General features: G+C 40.2%; 1 long non-coding RNA gene across 1 annotated transcript in view; it reads right to left on the bottom strand.

Moving 5' to 3' along the window:
* Positions 1-27,209, bottom strand: part of LOC132325361 (uncharacterized) — a 161,196-nt gene that overhangs the window by 96,622 nt on the left and 37,365 nt on the right. The window lies entirely within an intron of this gene.

The raw sequence follows: 27,209 nt of genomic DNA, 5'->3' as shown, positions 1-27,209 counted from the left end.
CCATCATTTTCTCTTCTGCAAAGTTCTGCTCTCTCTCAAAGCCTTTTAACTTTAATATTAAAGTGACATATCACTTTTTTCCTCTTTCTTTTTATTAGGGGGGTGGGGGGGAGGATTTGAATATTTCCCTTCATTGTTGGATTTATTTTTTCCAGTCCAAAGCTGGTTTTGAAATTCTAAGCAGGGTTAAAAGCTTTGGTAGAAATTCAACAACATTCTGTTTATTAAAAAAAATAAAATCTGTGCTTTAAATCTCTGTCACACTGTGAAAGGGCATTAACATACTCTTTTCAACTGTTTCATTGAAAGCCTTTCAGCAGGTAAAGCACGACTAGGCACAAGAGAAGCCTCACCTTCACAGGTTTTGGGTCTGGTTGTCTCTCAGATATGTTCCCCTAGCACAGACTGCCATCCTCAGTTTGGTAGAAGGATACCAAGTCTTTCTCCCTCCAGCTGTCACTTCGAGTCTGGGTAAGTCTGGCAGTCGACATTAACCATCACTGTTGGAACCCAGGACATTCCTCTGGCTGCCCTGGATGGCTCGAGACCCTGGCAAAGGGCTCAGAGACCTGGGCACAGAGTTCAAGACAGCTGTGCCTTTGGTTTTAGCCCATGGAAACAGTTACCAACTTTGTGCGAGCAGTTACACAGGAGTTTGAGTAGAATGCTAGTGAATTTATCACAGGGTGAAAATGTAGAATTTTGGGGGTTTAGAATGGGAGTTCAAGAGGCAAGATGGAGGAATCTGGGCGTGTCCTGTCTTTGTTCTTCTTGTCCTCCATCTTCTGCTGTGATGGTGGCACTTATGGATTGGTTTAGAGACAGACTCTCTAACATAGGTGATAGTTATTGGAAAATTATTGTAAATAAAGTACATGTAGTTTTTAGTATAAAAAGATAACACCGCCCTGAGGGTGGTCAGTGTGCCATGGACCGACCTGCCAGACAGACCTCAGTGGGTCAGATAAAGAATTTTGTAGATAAGAGAAAATAAACAACCTTGAGAACCAGAACCAAGGAATCCCAACTTCTTCTTCGGTCACAGGGCTGGGAAAAAAAAGTCTCTTTAATACCTCAGGAGCCATTTCAGCAACACAAAACCCAAGAATCACCTCTTAAACAGGTACTGGATAAACACTGGGCACCACACTGGGGTTGATATGAGCCATTCCTTCACCATTCTACCAGGACCTGAGTGGACATGGTAATAGGTGGGTTCACATTTAAAGTAAATCTCTGCTAGAGCAGCAAAAGTTGTCACCCAGAAACCAGGGAAAATTATCCTGATGATACGAGCAGAGCAAAGGACTCGGGGAACAAACTGTTCCCACCGGCAAACAGGAAACAAATGGCCTCCCAAGGAATACTTTCATTAAAGGCAGAGAAACAAAATGCCTTTCACAGACAGAGAAACAGGGCAACAATAAGTCATTCTCAAAGCCCAACTGTACTTTATAGTTTTTCTTCCAGAAAGAGAGCAGCCATGGCAGCTGGATGCCTTTCCCTTTCTCTGCCCGTGTTCACCGGCCGTGCAAGATTTTACAGCCTTTCAAGGCCCATCTCAGCTGAGCAGGTTGGCCGTGGGTGGCCCTGGGCTTTGCTCCATCACCCACCACCTCCCATCAGTCCTCCTCCACAGCCAGGCACTTGTGTTCCCCACACAGCACAGGGACAGCTCCAGCCTCCCTGGAGTCAGTTCTGCCTGCTGCTTTCTGACCAACCCATAGAGGAGAGCAGATGTCACCCACCTCTGAGAGCAAAGAGAGATTGAAAATTGTCCTGGAAGCATGGGGACATGCTGATAGCTTTTCCATTTCTCAAGAAAAGTGACTTCTGTGTTGGGGTAAGGAGGAAGAAGGCAGGGGGGAGGGAAGGAAGAGCACATGGGAGTTGGTCCCCTGGCAGAAGTGCAAACAGTCAGATCCAGATGCTCAAGCACAGTCACGATGCTGAAACTTGAAAGGAAACAAGAAAACTGAATTAGAGCAATGCTGTTTCTTTTTTTGCAGGTCTGGGTGCTCCCAGGGAGTAAAAATGTAGCCTACACAAAGTCTAAAACACATTGTGCTCTATCAAGGGTAGAATGAAATAAAATAATTTAAGGCTTCCTTGTTTGCAATGGGAAAATCATTCCTCTCTTGTACTGCAAGTACATCCTGACAAAAAATGATGCCACTGAAAAAAGCTCATGCAAAATTTTGAAGGGATGATTCCCAAGATCCTTAAATATTTACTTATAGGACTTAGTTAACATCTTTGATGATGAGAAATGTAAGGTTGATGGAGACAAGACCAGTGAGTTCTGAACCAGCTCTTGTAAAAGTAGCATTCTCTAGAGCAAATAGCATCATTATCCATAAAAATGATGTTTCATTTTTTGTAGGTTTTGTAAGAATGCCTACTCTGTTCACAGAAATCTGCTGTTGATAGGAAAAGCCACTTTTCAAAGGAGTGACATAAATTACCTCCCCTTCTCTAGCATTAACTTTTCTCCCTTCATTTAGCTGCCTTGATAGCTACACTAAATTAACTAAATTACTGTGGTCTGTCCAGGCAGAGACAGTTATATCAATAAAGAAGTGTTAATATATATATGTGGTATCAACTAATGCTCACATCAACATGGTGGTTATACAGATTTAATATAATTTTGTTTCTCCCCCAGTCACAGAGTAAAGTCTTCAGAACAGCTTTAGTAAGCACATACAGCAGTTGGTAAGATCTAATATCAGTTTGATATGATTGATTAAATTGAGATGAAACATTTCGTCTGGGCTACTAACTGCCAGAAAAGTTTTTAAGGTATAAGGTGTTATTTTACTGGTGGATTTATTTCAGCTCTAAAGCTAGACAGATTTCAGAGAGTGCACACTGACAAAATGACATGTTCAGTGGTTCTGCTTTGACTGTGACCATTACAATATTGCTTGATCCTGTCACTCTTGTTCCAGAGATAATTCCTTTTTCTTTTTCCGAGGAGAACAAAAAAAGTGTGAGCCTGCCATTTGTTCCACCTTTGGGCAGCACTAGGACAGGGGAAGTTGGCTCATGATGTTGTGAAATAACCAATGATTAGATGGATACATGACAGCAGAGCTGGCAATTATCAGTTGATAACAGAATTGTCAAGGAGCATGCAAGAAGGAAACATACCTGGCTATGCAGAGTCCCGAGTAATCCAGAATTTTTTATTGCCTCATCTCCAAATAGTTGAACTTGTATTCAATATCATATAAAACTAAGTTCATAATAGAGAGGCCATGAGTCAAAATGTTTTTCAAAAGTTTGGTCTTGAAATTTTTAGAATTTCTTGATAAATTATGCAGTTAATTTGGCTGCTTTTCCTTAAAGGGGGCAGTGCTGGCTGGCTGAAGCTCTGAGTGTGCAGTAGCCATTCTCATGAAGATGAAAGGAGGAGCAGAGAGCACAACTTGTTCATTTCAGAGAATGCTGTTCACAGATGCAATCAAAGCCATCTAAGACTTCTTTGTGGAGCAGGTGAGAAATTTTTCAATTAATGATTCCCACCTTGACTTGCTGAAAATTGTTGTTAGGCATTATTTGAGGAAAAAAAGTTAAAAATTCTGTGCTCAAAGTACTTTGCTTTAAAATTTAAGCAAAACCATGCTTTTATCTGAGCTGTGTGCTCTAAAGATTTTTAATCCCAAATATTTTTGAGATTTTAATTTTGCTCTGTAACTAAAAGAAATATTTTTAAGACTTCAATACACTCCCACCTACTGCTCAGTGTTTTTTTTTTTTCTGCCAGCTGAGTTTTGAATAGTTTAGTTCAATGGACATAGAAGTCACAGGTGGAGACAACTTGCAATGGGATATTTTGACATGGCACCATCTTTCTTCTCCAAAATGAGTTTTCTGCAAAATAAATAAAATTTCAAAATTCAGAGGAAAAATTCCATCTATTTTTTTCATACCAACTTTAAGAACCATGTCATTGATCTTTCCTCTCACTAACATATTCCCTTTTTCCTACCTCTATTTTAATCTCTTGAAGTCTGCTAAGAAAGGATGTCTTCAAAAATACTACATGAGAAAAGTCAAACATCTGAGCAGAAGATAAACTCAGTTCATTAATAAGTTGTTGTGCAGAAGTCACCCTTCCCTTGCTGAATCATTGCCAGGTGCCACAAACATTCCATGAATACCTCGAGACAGAAGAAATTAATTACTGGAGCATTTTAAAGCCTCAAAACTTTACAAAAATTTTATATATTACTTGTTATTGGTCCTGCTGAGTCTGACACCATGAAAGCTGAAAGTTTGTCCAGTGAGAACCAAAGAAATATGTCTCCATAACTCTGATACAGTAAAGCTTAACTGCCACCTTTTTCCAAAGCACAACTTAGGGACCCTATTAAAGTAAGCATGTAAATTCAAAGCTATCTTCACTTACTAATAAAGGAATAAAACAAACCTTACTCTTTAAAACATTCTTCCATTTGGAAGGCACTGGCAGACAGCAGATTTTAATCTGAGTTTTCCAGAAAGATGATATCTACTTGATGTCTTTTGCAAGAGCTCTCAGTGGAAATAGACATTATATCAACAAAATCACTTATTTTTATCTTCAAATGATGTTTTGAAAAAGATATGATGTTAAAGGTTTATTTCTTAGCTGAGAGAAAATGTAAGAAAGAATGGGACTATTATCCCATAGTAAATTTGAGTCTATATAATTTTACCTTCTTCTCTGGGTTATTACTTTCATTTCTGCTGCCAATAAATTTCAGGTTTATTGTGGTTGGTGTTGGGTACCTCAGCCCTGTTATGGCTGGTTATCTCATTCTCACAATCCATTTGATACAACCTAATCCATTAGTACTCATTTTCCCTCGTAGGAGCACAGCCATTATTTCCTCTCTGATACATGAACAGACATAAAAATAGCAGAGAAAAATCAGGTGACAGACTCCACATTGTAGATGCCATAGTAAGAAGTTTTCTATGCAATGAGCAGCATCAAAAAAACCTAAATTAATCATAACTGACAGTTCAAGAAAGAAAGAAAGAAAGAAAATATTCAAATGCACAAATGACATCCTGGGAGTAAAGAAGAGCAGTTCAGTGTTTCTCTCAGAAAAGACAAATTAAATCCCTTGCTCTGTAAGCAGCAGAGATGATGAAATGTGGTGTCCTGCAGATCTGCATCTCAAGTCTCTGCTGTCTCTCTGGACTCTCTGATGTCCAAGCAACATGATTTCACATCAGCTTCTGCCCTGATGGGGCATGAACCCTCTGCCTCCTCTACCTGAGCAGCTATTTTCACATAGAGGTTTATTAGTTTTGTAGGTGGTTATTATTTTTCTTGTCTTTACATTTCTGACAAACTTGGATGAAATCAGCTCATGTGTCAAAATGTTTGGGGCCAGCGTTAGAAGGACTGTGGATAGCTGATCATCAGACAAATGCAGCATGTTTTCATATTTCATATTTGCTCAGAAAAAAAAGCAAGCTAAAATAAAACTTATATTTGAACCAGAAGTTGGACACACCTGTTTTTTTCAGGGATAAAGGGGTGGGGGAAGGGGGGTAGACAAACAATGAAGTGGGATGACACATGAAATTGTTCAGAAAGAATTCAAAGAGGTAGAGTTTTGATAGAGATTAGGAATTAAAGAGGGAAAAGCCCTTTATCTAATGGGGGAAAAAAACCTACTGCCATATTCTTTGGAAATGACAGCAGGACTCCACTTTCCAGCAGCCTGGACACAAAACTCTGTGGCCTCCACAAATGGTCTGAAACATACTTGTTGAGAGTGAGAATGGGAGTCACAGGCACATTAGATGCCTTATGCCCAAGTTCTCCTGTCACTCCTCTGTTAGCACAATTTTCATCTAAATGATACTCAGGAAACTTCTGAAGTTCACAAAAGAGCAAAAAAAAAAAAAAAAAAGAAGCAAAGACACTTGCCATTTAAATAACATCTCTCTTTCAGCTGTTCCATGAAAGAAGAAAACAGAGCTGTTGCTTTTACTTACCAATCAACTAATATGAGTAAAGAAAGTAATAAACAGCTTTTATGAACATGCATTCAGTTGGGATAATGGACTTTCTATACAGGGTATGCACCAACCCTGGAAGTGTTCAAGGCCAGGCTGGATGGTGCTTTTAGCAACCTGGTCTAGTGGAAGGTGTCCCAGCCCATGGCAGGGGAATTGGAACTGGGTGATCTTTAAGGTCCCTTCCAACCCAAAACATTCCATGATTCTGTGATAAATGTGTGTTTGAATGTTACCACTGCTCACAGTGTGAGTAGAATCATTGCCTCCCTGGGCTATGGTGCTCCAGAATTTCTCTGGCTATTGCACTGTGCACTCTGGTTGTTCTTGAATAAGAACAAAGAGAAAGCCTTTAGAGGACTGGGAAATGACTGACTCAAATCAAGTTTCTGTTAGTGCCTATCTGCTGGCCTGTATGAAATTAATCTATCTACATAACATTTTATCACTTAAATAATTAAGATCAATCTCATCTAGCTGGGTCTTTGAATAACATGTAAATCAGGGTACCACCTTAGCCAGAAATGGGCCAAACCAGTGCCAAAATCTGTATCACATTTAAGTTTTCAGCAGGCTTAATTTCAAGGCACAAATCTAGACTGCTCTCATTAATGTTTTACAGCAGAGGAGCAATCCTCTTTCACAGTGAGTCCTGGTAGGCCAAGCCCAAATGTAGGAACCCCATTTGGAAATGTTGAACTCAGTTTCTCCTCCCATGGAGGCAGGGAGTGTAAGGAAAGGCCCCCACTTTCACCGCATGATTGCTGTGGTGACAAAAAAGGTGTCCATAAATCCTTCCTTCAGCAGCATCAGCACACATAGGTGAAGGTATAAAAGGCTAGATGTGAGCCCAAGTAGATCTCTTGCCTTTGTCCACAGAAAGGAAGGAATGTGTTACTTATAATCCATGTCCTCAGTGATAGGTAGGCACCTGCCTTGTACCATCCTCAGCAAGTTCTGCAGATATTTAACTGTAAAACTCTGATCCCTAAAGCTGTACAGATGAGATCCTGCATGTGAGATTAAAAACACAAACACTATTTAAAATAAACAAATCAATTTTAAAAGAAACTCCTGCCTGTTCTGTTCAACTCTAACTAAAATTTACTTCCTTGACATAAAAGTCAAAGTTTTAACAGGGATTTGGAGACTGAACTAAATCAGCTTTTCTTCTTGAGATACAATCCTGTAAGAACAGCATAGATGTACTCTGGAAGGGTTTTTACAGACCTAAGAAATCAGGCTTAGCCAAATGGCGTTTTCCTTCCTGAAGTACTTAAAAGCTTTGCCATGGATCCAGACTTGGTGATTTGCTGCAGGACTCACAGCAGTTCAGCCCTCTGCTCGTCAGGACTGGCAGCACCAACCTCCTCAGGACACTCCCATGACTGCAGCCTGCCTCATGTTATCCTGAAAAACACTGCAAGAACATGCTGAGCCGGGGAATTATACTGCATGGCCATGACTCATTTATGCACAACAGCTCTCCAAAAAACATGAGGCAACTATTGGAAGAGTGAGCCCTTGTGGGGCTGTGTACATGGCAAATCTCTCAAGCTTTACTTTCATCCCGCTCTCAGTGCTGTGGGTCTCTGAACTTCATCAGAAAAAAATGCTTATTAATGATTCAGCTCTGGGAACTCCAACTGATGTAGAAGAGAAAATGTACCCTTTGAAAAAGATCTGATAGAAATCTTCTCTTTCAAATCTCTCCTCAAGACCTACCTCTGCTGTGACATCTATCAGCCAGGTAATGATTCTCACACATTAACAGCAGTCAGGGACAACCCACACCTTTCATTAAAGGTGTTTCGCAATGACTCATAAACACCATGCTGAGCTTACAGATAATTTATATCATCTTGTGCTTTCATTCCCACCTTCTTTCCTCCTTTACTGTCTCCTTCCTCGTTAAACTTATTTGTTATATTCTTTACAAAGCCCTGTCCTATATGGATGTGTGTGTGTATATGTATGTACACACACACTTGCCTTGCACCTCCACACATACCCTCTCCATTCTCAGAAAAATTACCTGGACCTTCCTACAACAGAACTTCCATACACAATATGATCCACACTTTATTTACATTTTTAAGCCTTAGAAATCAAAAGTAGACCAGGCAAAAATTATCTTAAGAAAGTTTTTAGCATCTGATGAGGAGAATATTTTGGTTTTAGTGATTTGAATTAGTTCCCCTAAATTATGGAATTACATCATTTGAAAAAATGAAATATCTGGATCAAATAAGAGTTTACATCTGTCAGAGAAACTTGTTTTAAGGAAAATGTTCAAACACAAAACTCTTAATGCTTTTTTGCCCCTTGGAAGTCACACAAAATAAAACTTAGAATGATATGTCATCATTCTAAGTGAATTTTAGGAGTTAGAGAATCACTGCTTGTTTTATTACCTCTATATACATGGTAGAATTGCTTACAATATGAAAGATGTTTGATAATGAAGTGGTAGGTAAAGCATGACACGTTAAGCTAAAAATGGTTTCAGTCTATTAGTGCTAGGGACAGGGGTAGTTTATTGCTGGGGATAAAAGCCAGCCCTCTTTGAAATCAGATGGAATTTTGCCACCATGACCTCGTCCAGGCCACCGTTCTGGGACACAGACCAGGGTCCCAGGTCTCAGTTTCATTATCTGGCTTGATTACTTCAACCAGAAACACTGGTGCATGGAAAAATTAAACATAAACAATAATGAAACATTGGCTCATTATCACATTTGCGACAGAAATCTTTCACACAAGCGGCCCCATGGGCATATGGGACTCCAATAAAGTCACCAGGATCTTTGTGAGCAGTTCTATTGATGACACAGCAAGCTCCCAGTTCACTCACAAGTGCAGAGCACTATTCCACAGGCTACTCTGCATGGAGCCTACTGCAGTCAAGCTGCAGACTTCTCCTTTTGGATGTCCAGCTTCCCATACTTTCTCAGGAGGCTGCCAGTGGCTTTCCTCCTGTGCATGAACACATTTCCTTTAGGACAGTGCAGCACAGCCTCAGCCCCATTAAGACTTCAGGCTTGATAGACTCCTGGTGGCAGTTCTGAACACAGCACTGCTTTCCCTCCCCACCTGAAAGCTCTTTAAAAGTGTCACATCCAGGTGAATGCTACATCAGTGGCAGCTTTTTAACAAAAGCAGCCAAGTGAAACTGAAATGTGTGTAATTCAGGGGTTACAGTAGAGATTTAGAAAGTCTTTGGAACAGCCTTCTCCCACCCCCATACGTCAGAGCAGCCTCCCTTCTCACCCCTCCCAAAGCCACCTGGTATCCAGGAACTTCCACCACCTACAGGACTGAGGGCCACAAAGCAGCAACCAGGAGGCAGGTAAAGCTGATGCAATGCTTTCATCCTATGCAGAAGTTCCCTGAACAAACCTGAATTCCATGATGCCCAAAAAATAAAAAAAGTGTGTTTCATGCTGTCCAGACAGCGGGAAGCTGTCTCCTAGAGAAGACACCTCTGTTCCCTACTGCCCTCAAATTCCCAAAGAGCAATTGCCTTATCAGATACAAGGACTACTCTTGAAATTCACCATTATCACAGTCCAGATGAGAGAGTATCAAGGTCAGAGACAGCTAATTTGTAAAGCTAAGTTATGCTAAAGAGAACACCATACTGTATGCTAGATGGTGCTAAAACCTTTGCTGCCTCTCAACATCTTACCCTGTCTCAGAACTGATCTGAAGGTGAGGATTACTTGTCACATTCTGGAAATCAGGCAAATTAATTGGGTGTACACAGTAAAATGGCTTTTTTATTAGAACCCCTCAGTTGTAACCAAGACTGAGCAGCTGCTCAGAGGACAGTAGTAGCTGCTGTGGCTGAGACATCGTCATTCTCAGCTCCTGTTTCAAGCAATTTGTGGTATTCTGGAAACCATTATCAAAACTATGCGGCAGAAATAATTGCAATATACTCAAAGAAAAATAAAAAAGGAACAGCTGCACGAAGTTGATGATCTAAAATGTATAAAAACTATAGAAATCAAGTTATTCTAGTTGTCTACTTGCTTCTTGGACCACATGATGTATATGCAGCCAAGCACCCTGACTAGGTTGTTGATTTTCTTTAAAATGGGTCTCATTTTCCTGACTAAAATCTGAGCTGGTACCTTGGACACCTGAGCCATAAGCCACCCAAAAGCCCCTTTCTGTCTCTAGTAACATAAAATTTAAACCAGTAAACTATCTACTACTGTTGCTGAACTGCAGACCAGCTCTAAGTTTTCACACACACACATTATTTTGCATAATAGAAGAGTTCATATACTCTCTTATAATAGAGGGGAAAAACTCCTGGCCAGAATTTAAACAAGCTCATTAAACCACACTTGACATAACTCCAGAACAAATCAAACCAAGGGATATTGCAAAACATGTCCTGAAAAATCACTACAAACAGAAATGGCTTCAAAATAACATTATCTGTGCAGAAATCTATCCATCCAGAAGGAATTAGATCCCCATTTAATACAATGGCATAGACTCACCATCTTCATCCTTTCTTTGCTGTCTCCTAGAGTCTGGGGGTTTTTTTAATAATCTACAAAAAGAGATAGATGTCAGTGTCCTTCTAACTAGCAGGCTTTCCATATATCCTTATGCCCATAATTCACCTTCAGCACATCTTAAGTATTGCTTTCACTGCCAAAAAAAACCCAAACCATAAACTGCCTCTGCTCTATGAACAAATTTCCCTGAGTGTGTCAGCTTCCACCTCTTTATGCTATCAGAAGGAGGAAGGCCATCAGACCACTTCAGAGGAGGTAAATGGCAAGCCAAGGCTGAGGTCCCCAAAGCCCCTGAAACTGGGACAGGGATGAACCCAAAGCATCCCAAGCCAGTCTCTGGGGTTTACCAGTCACCACTCTGGCTATCCTCTGTGCAGCTTATTTCACAAGGTATTCATTTGAGGGGGAAAAACATCTGTCAGCCTGCAAAAACTGATCAAAGAAATCTAAAGGAAACTGAATTATCCACCTAGACTCTCTACAAGAAAAAAAAAGGCAATAAACACCTAGCATTTGGTGCAATGAAGTGTATTCCAAGGGCAAGAACTTTTGTTCTTCAGAATTATTTTTATAATGTCACCTCTGCCAGGGATGATTTAAGAGCTTCTAGATAAGGGAATGAATTTCATCAGAGGCAGAGACATCACCTCAAGTCTTCCTTTAGCTTCTTGATGAATAAAACACCCTCCCCAGCTCCTTCTAGCACCTCACTGCTACATTCAGAAATGGGACTTTAAAGCAAAAGGAAATTATTAGTGTCTCATTGTAAAAGCCATCTTTAAGAAATTAAGAGAGCAAACACAAGTGGAATGAGTACAGGGTTGACTGAGCTTGAAGGAGCTTTAAAACCACCTTAAACCAGGTGTATCCAATCTACTCCTCTGAACAGCTGCTACTACCACATAGCAACCCTGTGCCTACTGCAAGTGAGAACAAATAGTACCTCACATTTCCAGAAAGTGAAGGCTGATGTAGCATTTCAGGTGCCTTACATATAGGAATTGCTTCTTGCCATTGCCTAATTGCCATTATTACTTGCATGTAGGAATCCACTCTCTTAAACTAGTTTATACCACTTCCAACAATAAATACAGCAGGGTATCAGGCAAAAAAACATAAATAAGGCTTCAATACAAATTTCCCTCTCTGTTCAGGGGAAATTTCTGATTAGTCTCACCAGGCCCTTCCTTTACCAGTATCTACCAGTTCTCATTACTGAATGCCAGTGACCAGGCAAAGGAATACAGGAGCTGGGAAATCATTAGCAATTCACTCCTTCTGCCAACAACAGTAGCTTCTGGAAGAGGATGCCAATCTTTCCCCCTGGTAATCCTTCTTCACAGCTACAGTAAGGAAAAAGAATACTGCACATTCCCAGTCATGAGTCACCCAAAACAGCACTGTGCTGGGTAGCCACAGTCTGGGCTTGCAGAAGTCCCTTGGACAGGAACAAGGATGAACCTGAATTGCCCTACATAAGTTTGTTCAGTTCATCTCTGGGTACTCTACATGTAGTTGATTTTGAATACTGAGGTATTCTTTTCTACTCTACCAAGATCTTTTCACTTGGTGATGCTTGATCTGGGAAGATATATTGTACAATATAATCTCCACAGGATTCACAGTCATCCTACTTCTTATGCTACTTCTTATGTACAGACAGTGCAGGAGCAGCATAGCTGGGTTAAGGTCTGATAAGGAAGGTCCCACTTCACACAACATATACATTTCCTAACAGCCAATGTTAAAGAAAGAAACTCAGACTGTCCCATGTTCAGAGAATAGTGGATAAAACACTGGAAAAATGGGGATTCATCTTATTACACTACTACAAAATTACTTATTCAGCTCAAAAAAAGCAAAGGAGCCACATGCAGATAGAGGGTGCAACTGTGCTACAAATGATTCAAGGAGAAAACACAAGAGAAAAACTTTCCAATTTCATATGTTAGTGTTGACATATGAAAAAATTGTTACTAAGAAATAAGATTTCCAGCCATCTGGAGACTGAAGTTCTGGAACAGATTTCTAGAAAAAATGTACTAGGAACAAAACAAAAATCCCCAATCAGTTTTCAAGATTGGGCTGGATGTGTTTGCAAAAGAGGGTTATTTGCAATGGTTTCTCACACAGAAATCCACCTCAGCACTCTGCCTGGTGTTTCCAAGCTAGGAATAACTTACAGACATTTCTTGGGAATCAGAGCACAAAAAGGCTGTTCTAGCAAACCTTTGGTCACATCACGTTTCTATGAGGTACAATATAGCATTATATGCAAACAGACCAAAAAAATTAGGGAAAAAATACATCTGAAATCTTTAGGCATGAAGAAGCAGAAAAAATTAAAGCTTTAAATGCTCATTTAGGGAAAAGTGTTATCTACAGTGCACAGCATATTGAAGGGCAAGGAATGCAATTAGTGCTTGCTGCTGTATTTCAGGAGTGCTTGATCGTTTCTTCTTAGCATGTAATTTACATATTAATACTGGAAATGTCATTTGTTTGTTCCTTGCATTATCACTTTTTGATAAGCACATGTCATTATTGCATACAAATAAGGAGCTTCCACCTGTCTGACAGAAAACACAGTCAGAAGTTATTTACAAAGGAGCCCCAGTTAGTCTGTCTCGTGCCACAGTGAATCACAAGTCTCATTAGTGGGCACCTTTCCTTCCTCCACAGCAAGCAGGCAGAGAAAGATCCTGACAGGAGAGCCTGCACTGCTCACTGCATGCCAGGAAGCAGCACAAGGTATTTTGCTACAAGACCAACACACAGATATGCTGGAATTATGCTCATGTGACTCCTGAAGGCACCACCTTGTACTTATATTCCTTACAAAGAATAAAAATTAAAACCCACCTCTGAAGAAAATCAAGGCTTGGGAGGGAAAAAGAAAGTCCAGGAGAGTGACAGAGCAGAATGCTGGGGAAGCCTGAAAGCAGGGCTCAGCTCAGCAGAGCCACAACCTCCTACTAGTAGAAGGTTTTGAGTCACAGCAGCCACCTGAGTCCTCTGACACAGGCCAGCCTTTGATCACTCTGTCAATAGTGAAGAACAGCATTCTTCACTATTGAACAGAACTCCATATATCTGAGGGAATGGCTATAAACATAAATAGTTTAAGACACTTTGGTCAAACTAAAGGTCCATTAATTCCTGTAGCCAGTGTCTGGCTGTGGCTATCAGCAGATGCTCCTGCCAGGAACATAGCACACAGAGAGCCCTGCTGATATTCCCAGCAAGCAGGTGTTTGAGGCTGCTCTGTGCCACAGTTTGTTCTCAATGGCCTTGATTATCCAGATCCATCCAATTTCCATTTCTACTTTTACATCTGACACGTCATGTAGCAATGAGCTCCTCAGCTGTTACAGGCTGTGTGGAAAAGTACTTCCTCCTGTTTGTTTTGGGCCAGATGTCTAATAGCACCATTACACTGTCCATACTGCACAGGCTGGGAGAGACAGGGAATGATCACCTCCAGCTGGACTGCACCATGTACAGCTCAGTAGTCTCTTTCCCAGGCTAAAAGCCATAACTCATTTAATCTCCCTGTGTGCAGAAGCCATTTCAAACTTCTGGTTAACCTCATTGTCCTCCTCTATCTTGTCTACATCATCTTGAGACTAAGGGATCAGAAATTACCTCTCTATTTAACACTCCATATATGTAACAGCGACAGAGATATGTTATCTTCTAATCCTTTCCATATAATTTCTAACATCCCATTTGCTTTTCAGTTATCAATAATCATTATAAAGATTTTTTTCAGAAAATTATGTATAATAACTTCAAATTCACATAGCTAATAGGGAAATTACAATTTCATACATATATTTGACTGATTTTCCCAGGTGCATTATTTAAAATATCTGAGCCCTAGAACTTCATCTGCCATTTCTATTTTAAAGTCAGTTAATAACAAGAAATCCTTCTAGTGTTCTTTGTAGCTGGTCTGACTTCTGGTTATTCTGAAGTATTTTGTCTGATCAAGCAGCAATTATCACCACATCACTTTTCCCTTTCTCAGATCATTAATGAATACACTAAACAGAACAGAGGTCGGAGCTGTGCATACTCCTCTCTATTGTGAAATAGAGATCATTTACTCCTACCTTGTGGCTTCTTTCATTTAACCAATTATTAATCTGTGATGTCTTAATATCATCAAGGCTCTATAGTTAAAAACATCATTGAAAGTCTTTTTAAAATATTTTTATTACCTGCATCACCCTTACACACATATTCTCCACAGAACTAGAATAGTTTTGTGAAGGATGACTTCGGTCTAGAAAATCTGCTTTGACCCTTCTTCTCTATGCTGTATTTCAGCAGTCTCTACTCTTTTCTGTCATTTGTAATAGCTTCTACCAATTTGTCCAACACGAAAGTCAGAGGTACTGCTCTGTAGCTCCTTGAATTCTCTCTGCAACCTTTTGATAAAAACTGGTGTTACATTTGCTACTCCTGAACCATCTAAAAGGAAAAATCATTTTAAACAATAAGGTGGAAGCTACGACTAATTGTTCAACAAACTCAACCCTGAGTTCAACAGGTACATACTTGGCTCATACTGCCTGATACTATCAGTTTGATTCTTCCTTTTCCACTGAATTTTCTAAACCTCTTCTGGTGTCTTTTCATATTAAGACAGTTCCTCAGACTTGCCTCCTATAAAGGAAGGTTTTATGGTTGGGCATATTCCCCGTTGAACGCCAATGAAAAGAATTTATTTTAAGCTTAGTTCCCTGCTTTCTCTGGGCTCCCTTTAATTCTCTCCTGCTGAATTTGAGATGTCAGTATATTTATTCAAAATCAGTTACTCTAGTTCATACTTCTTCATTTTAGACTTTTATTACTGGTAGAAAAGTATTCATATTCATAGGAGTTTTTAAAGTACATATGAACTTGATTGAGTTTTCTGTCTCACGCTTTATGAGATTTTTAATTTTAATATTGAGCAGTGAAAAAGGGACTGTATTTGAGTACACATGATCAGTTTCACAGCTCATGTTTTATAGCATCCTATGCCTTAGTGTAGGAATACTGCATCCCAGAAGATTTAACCACCCCAAATATAACAGCCACAAATTAAAAATTCAAGACACTTAGTTCTTTTACTCTTCTGTAAATTAGTTGCTCCTTCCCCCTCCCCTCAAAAATAAAACCAAAAATATCACCCTGTAACTTAGAAGACAAGACTACATTATTTAGGTGTAGTCTTAAATGAAGAAGGAAGATTTATGTTTCTGCTCTGGGTTTATCACGGGTCTCTGAACAACCAGTAAATGTTCAATGTCATATTTATACTGCCACACGCTGTGATTTTTCCTGCCTGAGAGACTCCATGGCATATGCCCTCTGCTCATCTGCAGTTGTGAAAATATTATAGCTGCCATTTGTAGAGTGAACCAATAGACAGGAATGAAAACGCTAAAGAATCCTTTTAAAACTACACAAAATACCCTGGCTCAATTTACCATTGCAGCACACACTTACAAAAAAAGAAACACAGCATTATCTCTCTCCAATGATACTTTTTGTTTCACCAGATATCAACACTGGATATTGCTTTAATAATGAAGCTGACAAATTATTTCTATTCACAATTCAGCACCTCCAAATATGTTTACATAAATAGCAGCATTTGCACCATTTACTTTTAAGTACATACCTTCTAGCAGCATTATGTCTAGACCTATCAACTCTAATGGTCTTTTTACCCAGGCCTCTTAAAAAATAAGATGGTGATCATTTCAGACATATTTTTCTATTGAGAAACTTCTGGCTTTAAACAGGCCTACTTTGATATTTTTATTTGATATCTTGTTGTAAAACACAAAGCCTGTTTTGTTGGGGTCCCCCCTCAAGAAATCCACATGGAGTTGTGCTCATCCTCAGCAGCCTGAGGCATAAAACCACCATGCTGATTACCCCCTGGGTCACCACTCAGGCATCAACTCAAAATTACAGCTTACTTCTTACCCTAAGCACACCCAAGTATCTGACAAATAGCAGTGGAGGGGGAAAAGCATATATATATAGACACACAAATATATACATAATATATGGGGAAATCAAAAAACAAAGTTCAGCAAGGAGTGCATGTATTGGCTATAGTTCTCAGGTACAAACTGCCTACACACCTTTGAAGCAGGAACACTGAGGAAGGTGGGTGTATCACTCCAAGGGAGCCCTGAAACAAAGGATGGGGTGACACGAAGGTGTTGCAGTCATGCTCTGTTAAAATCTATGCACATATGAAACAAAGGATGGAACAGCCCAGCAGTTATGCTCTGTTGAAAACAATGAAGCTAAGGGGAGCTAAGCCAAAGGAATTATCCAGATGGTAATCAAAAGCTGAACTGTGCTTCATTAACTCAAAAGTACCTACTATTTTTCATGCCCTGCTAATGAGCAAAGTCACTCAAACTCCAGCTAAACATGAAACCGTAACTTTACATTTTCTCCCCCCACAACAAAAATAATATAAATATAGATTAAGTAGGGGGAAGGTTAGAGAAGACTCCATTGCAACATCCGGGATCCATCAATGGGCTGAATCTGTCTTGTCCCCATAGGGACGTCAGTTGGGTAAGAACCTTATTTTATGTTCACCAAATAATTATCCTCAGCGAGATTTCATTGGTGATTAGAGCTTGTCTGTATATTGCTTCAGATTCATTTTTGCAGTCAGGATACTACTAATGGCAATCTCTGAACCTTACCCTGTCACAGTCTTCTATTACCACTGTGTCTGTTAATAAAGTGTGCTATTCCATAAAGTGTGAGCTTGAGTCCTTCAAGGGCGCTGGCAGCTGCTGGCAGGGAATGACATGTTTGACAAAACTGATAATAAACCCACAAAGAGTGGGGACACTGTCAGTGTGTGACCCTGAATTATTGGTCAAACCACCCTGTGACACAGTTGCTATTTAGTGGGGTCCACATAACAGAGCCCTGACAGACTGGTCATGCACAAGGGTCTCATCTTCCCTGGGGGCACTGACAGATTGCTCAAATATAAAGAGTTCAAGGAAACATCTCCCTTTCACCTGACAGTATATCACTCTTACAACCCAACAACAAGCATGCTGCTTGCAGGTTTGGTTTGAGCTAAAACCCTGAGGAAGATTTTCACAATTAATACAGAGAAAAGGTATCTTGAAAGCAAGTAGAGTCTGGTCACCACTAATAACTAGTGTGTACCTGCAAGCTTCTCAGTCAGCTCACAGGAAATCCACAAAACCAGCATGAGTGCCAGGGAATTTACAGAGAAAGCATGCACATACTTGGCATCACAGCAACACAAGTTTAAGTGCTCACTTCCCTTGAGGTGGGTCAGAGACTTACCCCAGGCTGCCTGCACTGAGAGGGTAGCTCTGCTACCCAGCAGCTGGTATGGGGCATGGGGAATCCCATTTCCTTAATGAAGAACATTGGCTGAGCTCACCCTTCAGAGAAAGGCCAAAGGTGGGGAGGAGGGCCCCCTTCTCAGTATCTCATCCCTCAGCAGCATGAGGAGACAACAACCAAGCTTGGAAAATTCTGGGAGTTCACAGAGCTACCAGCACTGGGGGAGAAGCACTGAGATGTCTCACCTAAGTAAATGCTCCTGCAGATGTGGGCACCTTTTGTGACTCACCTCAGCACAAAAATAGCTGCAGCTGCCAAAATATATGATTCTATCTCACTACTAACCTAAATGGGGTTACTCACACAATCAAGGACTAATTGCATGAGAAGGGATTGCTTGATGAGGTTCTTAGACTTGTGTGTTTCTGGTCAAGTCCTCAATGGATGCAAATTAGCACAGCTTCAAAGGAATTAGTACAGTGATTCTGAAGGTGTGCCTTCCACTATTTTGAGAGGAAAGGCAATAGAGACAAAGCAATTCTGCAGGAGAAAGTTATGTCTCTACTAACGTACTAGTAATAGATAAAGCAAGTTGGTACAGTATAATTTATTTGGATTGTCATTATGTTCTTTTTAAAACTGCTAGGCAAACAAATTAGTAATGGGTTAAATGTTAAACCTCTGTAGTGGGATTTGGAACTGATTAAAGGATACAAAGGCAGAGAATTTAGGCACGTAAATGGTAAGAATTTAAAGGTAGCTGTAGAGGGCCAGTACTATTTAGTATATTTAAGTTATTACTAATCAGGAGATGATTGTGTGGGAGTCTTTGGAGGACACAAAAAGTTGAGATGCATCAAGTCTGAAAGAGGTTTGAGGAATTAAAAAGGATGTAGGTGCATAAGCAGATAGTCATCATCTCTAAGACAAAGTGATACTTCCATAGAAAACCTCAGCTTGCGGGGTCATTGCTAAAGCACAAGTCAACAATGGAGCATCTCTCCTATGAGGAAAGGCTGGCAGAATTGGGGTTGTTCAGTGTGGGCAAGAGAAGGCTCCAGAGAAACCTTTCAGTACTTAAGGGGCTTGTAAGGAAGACATTTCGGCAGGGCCAGTAGTGATAGGGCAATGGGGAATGGGTTTAAACTGAAAGAGGGCAGGTTAAAACTGGATGTTAGTAAGAAATTCTTTATGGAGAGGGTGGTGAGGCACTGGAACAGGTGGCCCAGAGAAGATGTGGATGCCCCATCCTTGGAAGTGTTCAAGGCCAAGTTGGATGGGACTCTGAGAAACCTGGTCTAGTGAAAGGTGTTCCTGCCCATGGCAGGGGAGTTGGAACGAGGTGGTTTTCAAGGCCCCTTCCAAACCAAGCCATTCTATGATTCTCTTTCCTTCCTCTCTCTACTTCCCTCTACTATAAAATCTCTATGGGCTGAACCACAACCATTTTGCACCTGTTCACAGAAACCCTTTGCAGCTGCAAGTGTCATTCTGGGAGAAGCAGCAGTACAGGCAAACAGTAGTTATTTTAGCAAATTTTCTCATGGCCATTTCACACTTCAGGCACAACAGCTTCAGAAGATGAAGGACTCTTGCACACCAGCATTTCTGCAAAAACTTTTGTTCCCCACTGACCTTGAGTCTTGTATATCTGTGGGAGATATATGGTATATAATAACAGCAGTGCTGGGGGAAGTTCAGTCAGTCACAGCTTACACACACAGGTAAATGCATTTTATTAACTGAAAGCTTTCATTTTCTCTTGTGGGCTCATGAGAGCCCCTTATGGCATTTTTGTAAGGAGAAAAAGGAACTGAATAATCTTTCAAGAAAAAGAAAAACTAAAGCTAACAATTAATTCAGCTCTATAAATGCCAAACACAGGTTCAAAAGCCAATTTAAAATCTTCAACGTAAGATCAAAAAATATTACAGAAGGATGTAAGTATTTTTTAAACAGGAATGTTCTCTTCAGGAGTCAAACCACTTCACAAATTGACAATTTTCTGTATTCATAGACAGCAGCTTCCTTTTGAAGCAACTTTTACTTTGAGATCTGATGGAATAACTCAGCATTGCAAAACAGGCAAGTACTATAAATTATGCTTATTATTTTGAGTGCTACAAAAATAAAGTCACAGATAAAAATCTCCAGATGTGCACAGCCTAAAAAACTTATTAGTCCCTGCCTTACAGAGGGACTATCTAGCTGATACATAAGTGGACAAAAATATACAGGAAAGCAATGCAGTAAGAAAAATGAAATCCATTAATTAGCAGTTTGTTTTGTGGAGTCATGTATAAAGAAATAGCAGGTCAAGCAAGTATTTGTAACAGTTCCACCTTAAACCAAATTATGGTTATATTTGTGTAGATTTGAAATAAAGCACATGCATGGTCAGCCCCTGCCAAATGCAGCCGTCATCATCTGAGAACAGCACAAGGTAGAGAAGGAATTAAAATTCCATATTTAATCAACGTTGTCTATGAAAAAATTGTTAAGTCAAATGGCTGAACCATATGGGTATAAACATACATTCAGACAGTAATTCTTCTTCATCAGCAGAAGAAAATTCCCAGCATTTTAACAGTTCTGTGATATAGCATGCAGTAGGTATATTAATTTAACTAAATTTAAAATTGCAAACATAGTAAACACAAAGTTCAAGTTCTCTGTAACATTAGACAAGAAGTGGTATTTAGGCTTCTCATTAGGCTTCTACACAGAAATGAATTTTATACACAAAATTTGTATCATATCCATATATCCATTTCTCTTGCAGGTTTGTACCCACTGCAGAGAACATTTTAAATTATAGACCTTACTAAGCATAATAAATTCTTTGCAGCTAACTCACAAAATACATTCCTAAGTTTGTGCAGAATATGTGCTGAAATCATGCTGTTATTTCTTTGTCATTAGTTAACAACTCTCTGAAGCAAAACACACAGTTATGGTTGCTCATGACACCTGTCATACCACTAAGCTCTGATCTGCTGATTAGTCAAAGGCATGAAATTATCAAAAAAACCATAGCAGCTATCTAGACATTAAATAAGAAAACTTCTGTATTAGTTCATTAAAAATTTAAAGACAAACGTACAAAGTAATAAAAAAAAATAAAACAACTGTTGTGAATTCTACTTTTGTCTCTAATACCTCTTTATTTTCACACTGGACTTGCAAACATATTTTTTTTTTTATAAAAGAGTGTTGGTGTGTCAGAAAAAAAAAATTCATTACCTGGGACTATTTCTGTGACTCCTAAAACTCGCCTTATGGGATTAGCTGCCCAAAAAAAGACACTGGAAATATGGGTCCTGCAAAAAAGAATATACTTTTGTCTAGGTCCAACAGCATAAAATATTTTCTGCTTGGAAGGAAGGATTTGTTCAGTGAGGCTATTGCATCTGATTATGTGACATTGCATGGTACCAGGAATAAACAGACATCAAAAACAGTACTGTGAATGGAAGAACAGCTAAAAGCTTTAGCAGAGACACTGAAAATACAGGGAGAAGGGACATGGAAGAGACCTATGCAGCATGTATCTCCAAGTAAGGTATGCCAGAAAAATGGAATGACTGTAAAAGAAGCTGTTTAAGTCTTAAAATCTTTTAACTGTGAGGAAGTGAATTTATTTTACAAGTTTTCTGAAGTCTTCATGAAACTACAGTGTGAAAGAACTTTGCCTTTCATGCAAAAGTGTGACTCCTGACTGGACCCTTATCCTACAGAAATATTTTAAAAATTAAGTCACTCCCATTAAATTTTAGGTAACGCTTAAAAAAAATGTGTCTAGCAGCCCTTTTCCTTCCATTCTTCTCCCTTCTCTTTCCTTTAACATCTGCCATCTATACCTTGCTGGCTGGGACATTCTCCTAGGTGGAAGGCAATTGGAATTCTTTCAGGGGGAGAAGGGAATGGAATTGTATCCCATTCAGAGTATTCTGCCCACTCAGAATTACATTATATAGATTACCTGTAAGGAAGTCATTGATACTTCCTCTGATTTTGTCTTATAAATGACTACTGTTCCTCTTCTAAAGAAAATTTCTGGGACAATCCACTTACTTCAGTGTGTCTGGAAGGAAGGACCTTTTGGGAGGCACAGGTAGGATGACTGAGTCTAGACAAGGATGAGGATGTGTAAGAGATTGTCCAAAGTTTCCTTCATTTGCCTCACGACAATCGTAAGGACCGAGTCTAAGACCCTGAAGACCTCGGCTGGAGCTCTGGCCTGGTTGAGGTGGATGCTTGCCAAGTGATTGTTTGCAGGTGTGCTTGCTGTGTCACCACAGTCTTACACCTGCTTCACGATCCCTGCTCATCACAACAGCCCATGAATTTCCTCAATTCTTGGTCAGACGCCACCAGCTTTAGAGAAAGACTAATTTTCTGAGGTAGCTTTGGTGATGCCCCACAGAAAATCCCTCATCTGCCTCATCACCACTGTCAAGGATGGAGATTGAAGCTCCCCCTTCCCCCCAAGGACTGAGACTGAGACCCTTAAAATTCAAACACAGGGGGTCTGGGCTGACTGAAGCAGGATGTCTGCCAAGTGTTACCTGCAGTTGTGTTTGTTGAACCAACACTGGTTTCCCTTAGAAACCAGTCCTGAAACAAGGGCTCCTGCTCACAGCTGAGACTGGTTTGTCCTGTTTCACAACTAGACTATCTGTACTTGTTCTCATCAGACTTATCTCCACTGTCCTGTACCTGTTCCCCTCCCAGTGGAGGACCATGAAAGACTACTGAGTTAACCAAAGACTTTGAGATTCTCCCCAAAGTGACAAGACAGATCTATTGCCTGGACCACAAGGATTTCATCTCTCTGTTGGTAGCTATATTCCTCCCCCCCTTTCTCTCTCTCTCTCTATCCTTTATCTCCTTTCTAATCCTTCTATCGCCTTTGCTGTGGGCACTCAATAAAAGGTGCATTTTGTTTTGATTAATACTGAAATCCCCTTCTGTGTTGTTTTTGCCTCTGAGATCAGTAAACGAATCACCAGGATCCCTGCTTGTACTAGGGCATTGTGACAGGATGTGATATGGATGCCTATTCCCCATAGCCCCTCAAAGTGATTTGAGAACAACTTTCCCCTCCAAGTGCTGACTGTGAATTCCTTATGAGACATGAGTCCTTGAGGGGGCAGAAAGGACAGGCATTGTAAGGATGTCAATTCCTGTAGGGCAGTAGGAACCTTAAAGCTGGACTGTACACAGAGACACACAGTTTTCCAGCACCCAGATCTGCTGGTGGACCCAGACCAATGCTCACTTCACTGTGTTGTGTCTCCTGGAGAACCCCTGAGGTCGGCACTGACACATTGCAAGTAGAATGTACAAAAAACCTGCATCTCTGCTGGTGCCACATGGGAACTAAAAGGATTTCTGTCACCACTGGGACCAGGGAGTTTAACATTGTTTGTTAGCTCCGTGTTTTGTTTCTTAAAAAACGTTAGGATACTGACATTTAATGCTGCCTGGTTTGCATACAACTAAGCTATATGGTATGGTAAATTTTGATTTGTTTTTTTACACATTATTTCTATTGTTGTCATAGTCTTTTGAGATTTGCCATTTATGCCCTAAGCACTAAACAATACACTAGGATGCCACTTACCTAAATTTTTTTTTGGACATTTTTAATCTACAATGTTCCCTGCATAGTGACAGGTTCAGTACTATTAAAAAAACAGCAGGAGAAAAACCCAATTAAACTTGCAATTTTCCACCAAGCAAGGCACATATGCAGTGTGCCCACCAGACGACTTGCTCTGTCCTTGCCTGTACAGGACATATCTACAGGAGGATTTTCCCCTGGGGGAACAGCATGTCTCATTTCCTAAAACTGCTACCTTTCTGCAGAAGATAAATATGAATAAAACATAACCATAATGGCTTTCTTCACCTCAAATATATATACTGAATTTACATGAAGGGCTAACATTTCAGAAGGGTCTTCAGACCTCTGAAAGCTGCCTTGGCTTTCAGTTGCAGCTTCGTTGTACACACCAGAATTGCTTCCCATGTTGTTCAGGCTATTGTGGTGTGCTAGTCCTCCATACATGGGCAATCATTTAATCTTCACATATGCAAGAGGAAGACTGGACAGTTTTATGCTCACAGAACTAGACTCCTCCTCTGACATCCCATCTGCTCTTTAAAATCCTTCCCATTAGGGCACTCTTGGTGTGATTCACAGGGAATCCAAACCCTGATTTATAGCAAACCTAGGATGGAATTTGTCTCCCACCACTTCATCTGTCCTCAAGCTCAATAATTTTGGCAAGCAAGTCTTCCCTGTTTCCTCCATACCCAAAGGAGCATTTTTAGGTATAGATATGGGTATCCTTCTGCTCAGTGATTCATCAGCATCTCCCATTTCAGGATGGGCTGAGTCATTTGTCTCTCTGTTCAACAATTAAGAGCCTAGATCACTTTCCAACTCAACAATTAATTCCAAAGCAATTTACATTAAAAGAGTTGAGTCTTATCCCCAATTGAATCATTGCTCTTCAGTTACTATTTTTATGTCTGGAATGATGACTCTGTGACATAAATCCCAGGGAACTTGGGTAAAGTAACTCTCTTCTGAGAGTGTCCTGGTTTTGGCTGTGATAGGGCTCCTTTTCTTGGTAGCTTATTCAGTGCTGTGGTTTGGGATTTAGTATATGAGAATAATATTGATAACACACAGATATTTTGGTTGTTGCTATGTAGTTCTTACCCTGGGTCAAGGACTTTTTGCAGAACACATTTTCTGCATTTACAAACAGTCAGAATATTACTGATGGCTATAAAGATGAAGCGATTTCTTGACTATGTAGTAAAAGACATGGAAATTTGGGAATCTTCAGGACAATCGATAGTTTCATGTTACTCATCAATGAAAGAAAAGCTGAATGTCTCAGGCTCCTCAGATTTCTTGCCAGAACAGTTCCATCTGGAGAGTTATGACTGCAGAGCAAACATTCAGAACTCTATAGAAATTCTGTCCAGCAGAACGGACAATGGAAAAATCAGCTGCCTCAGTTGAAAGCTTTAAATGCACTGACAAAAGCAGCTGTGCCATCTGAATTAAAGAACACAATCACTCAACCCTTGCCTTCCTCTGGATCTGGAGGACTGTAAACATCAAGCTTTGGGCTGCCAAGCTTTCCTGTGGACAGCAGCAGTAACAGTGCCACCAGTTTCTTCTTTACAGTGATTTCCAGTCTTGCCAGTGCATCATCACCTGGAAACTCTGATGGTTTTGAGAGCATTTCTGCTGCTTGTAATCCTCCTCTTTTTGAAGCTACATCCTTGCCTAGCAATTATTCTGCTGTGAACTCTTCAAGCACCATTGTGCTTGCAATCTTTGGAACATTTAATGCAGCAGGAGCAACTTCTGCCTCACAGTCCAGCAGTATTTTATTTGGATAGACTGCCAGTGTCTCTGGACATAACATCACATCAGCAGCTTCTGCACTCACAAACCAGAATACATGAAAAAAGGGTTTTACACCAAAGAGCAGCTGAAGAATTGAAACAATTTGAAACAAAAAAGATTGCAATGGGAAAAAAATCCTCTTAAGCCACCACTAGTAGAACTTTTAAATGTTTTAGGACTTTCTAAGTTTATTTTGAAATATTCTATTTTCTCTGATTGCTCAACTGCACATTTTTGTGGTTGAGTAATGAAACAAAATGTTTCCATTTCAGTTCATTTCTGTTTCATCTTTGAGTCTTCTGCAGTAAAAAACTCTCAGGTTAAAAAAAACAAATCTTATCAAGGCCAGGTTGAATGAGGGTTTGAGCAACTTGATCTAGTGGAAGGTTCCCCTTGCCTATGGCAGGGGAATTGGAACAAGATGATCCTTAAGGTCCCTTTCACCTCAAACCACTCTATGATTTTTTCTTTTCAGTTTCCCATGCTCTGTCAGTGAGGAGTGGCACAAGAAGCCAGGAGGCAGCAAGGCCAGGACAGCTGCCCTGAACTGTCCACAGGGATATTCCATAGCATAGAATGTCATGCCCAGTATCTAAACTGGGGAGAACTGGCCAGGAGGGGGAGTCACTGCTTGGGAATGGGGTGGGCAGCAGTCAGTGGGTGGAGAGCAATTGTGTTTGGCATAACTTATTTCCCTCCTATTTTATTTATATTTCTTTCTCCTTTTCAATAAAATTTTGTTCTTATTATTGTTATTATTATCATGTTTATTATTATATGTAATTTTATATTTTACTGAATTTGAAGTCTGAAACTGTTCTTATCTCAACCCATGGGTTTTACCTGTTTTTCTAATTCTCTTCCCCACCACATCAAGACTGCATGGGGGGGGTGAGAGAGCACTTGTGTGGTTGATGCCTGGGGTTAAACCAGAACAGAGTCAAGAGTCCAAGAGTCCTAAGTAATAATTTCTATTCCAACAATATTTACACACATATAACTAGAACACAGATAAAATGCATGAACAGCGATAGAAATTACACCTTTCTGCCAAAGTGGGGCTCTTACCATTACCCAACTGTGTCAGGTCCCTTTTCCCCCTGTGCCCCTGGAAGCTCACATTCCTGGATACCCAGTGGTCTGTCTGCAATGGAACAACTGCAGAGAGCATTTGCTCAGAGTGGTTACTGGCCCAGCAGAAGGGTGCTTTCCATTTTGCCTGGCTGAGAGCTAAATTTTTACAAAAAGGAAAAGCACCTCTATTCCTCCCCAATAAGCACCTATGTTTCTTACCCAACAGCTCATCACCTGAGCTCATGAAATAGTTCTAGGATGCAAATCTCACTCCAACATCAGCATCAAGAGGGTGGGGAGGTAGTGAGACAATTCAGTTTCAACGGGCTGTTTCAATGTATCCCTGTGGGCTGGCTATTGCTAACACCAATCCTACAAACCCAAGAGTCCCCATTAAATTCAGAATGAAATTAAGTACATAACATGAGCTTAAAAATTATATTTCCAGGACAGGTACTTAACAGTGGGTCCATTGTAAAACATGATACAGGATTTGGGTGCCCAGCCTGTTCATGAACTGCTGAATATCACTTCCCTGGGAGTCTGGAGACACCTTGTGTGGAGATCACAGATAGGTACTGTGTTTTACAGACAGTAAGTGCAAAATCCATGAAAGAAGCCATAGCAACCATGCTTTCAGTTGATTGACTTTCATACTTAAGACAGAACATTTATTTAAATGCATTACTGTGTGGACAACTTACTGATGCTTGGATTTTTAAACAGGAATTTCCTTCAGCCACTCTGAAAAAGCAAAAGAATAAGCATACAAATTAAGATGGGTATAT

Source organism: Haemorhous mexicanus, chromosome 3 (assembly GCF_027477595.1).
Source record: "Haemorhous mexicanus isolate bHaeMex1 chromosome 3, bHaeMex1.pri, whole genome shotgun sequence".
Taxonomy (NCBI): Eukaryota; Metazoa; Chordata; class Aves; order Passeriformes; family Fringillidae; genus Haemorhous; species Haemorhous mexicanus.
This window is presented reverse-complemented; position numbering and strand designations above follow the sequence as displayed.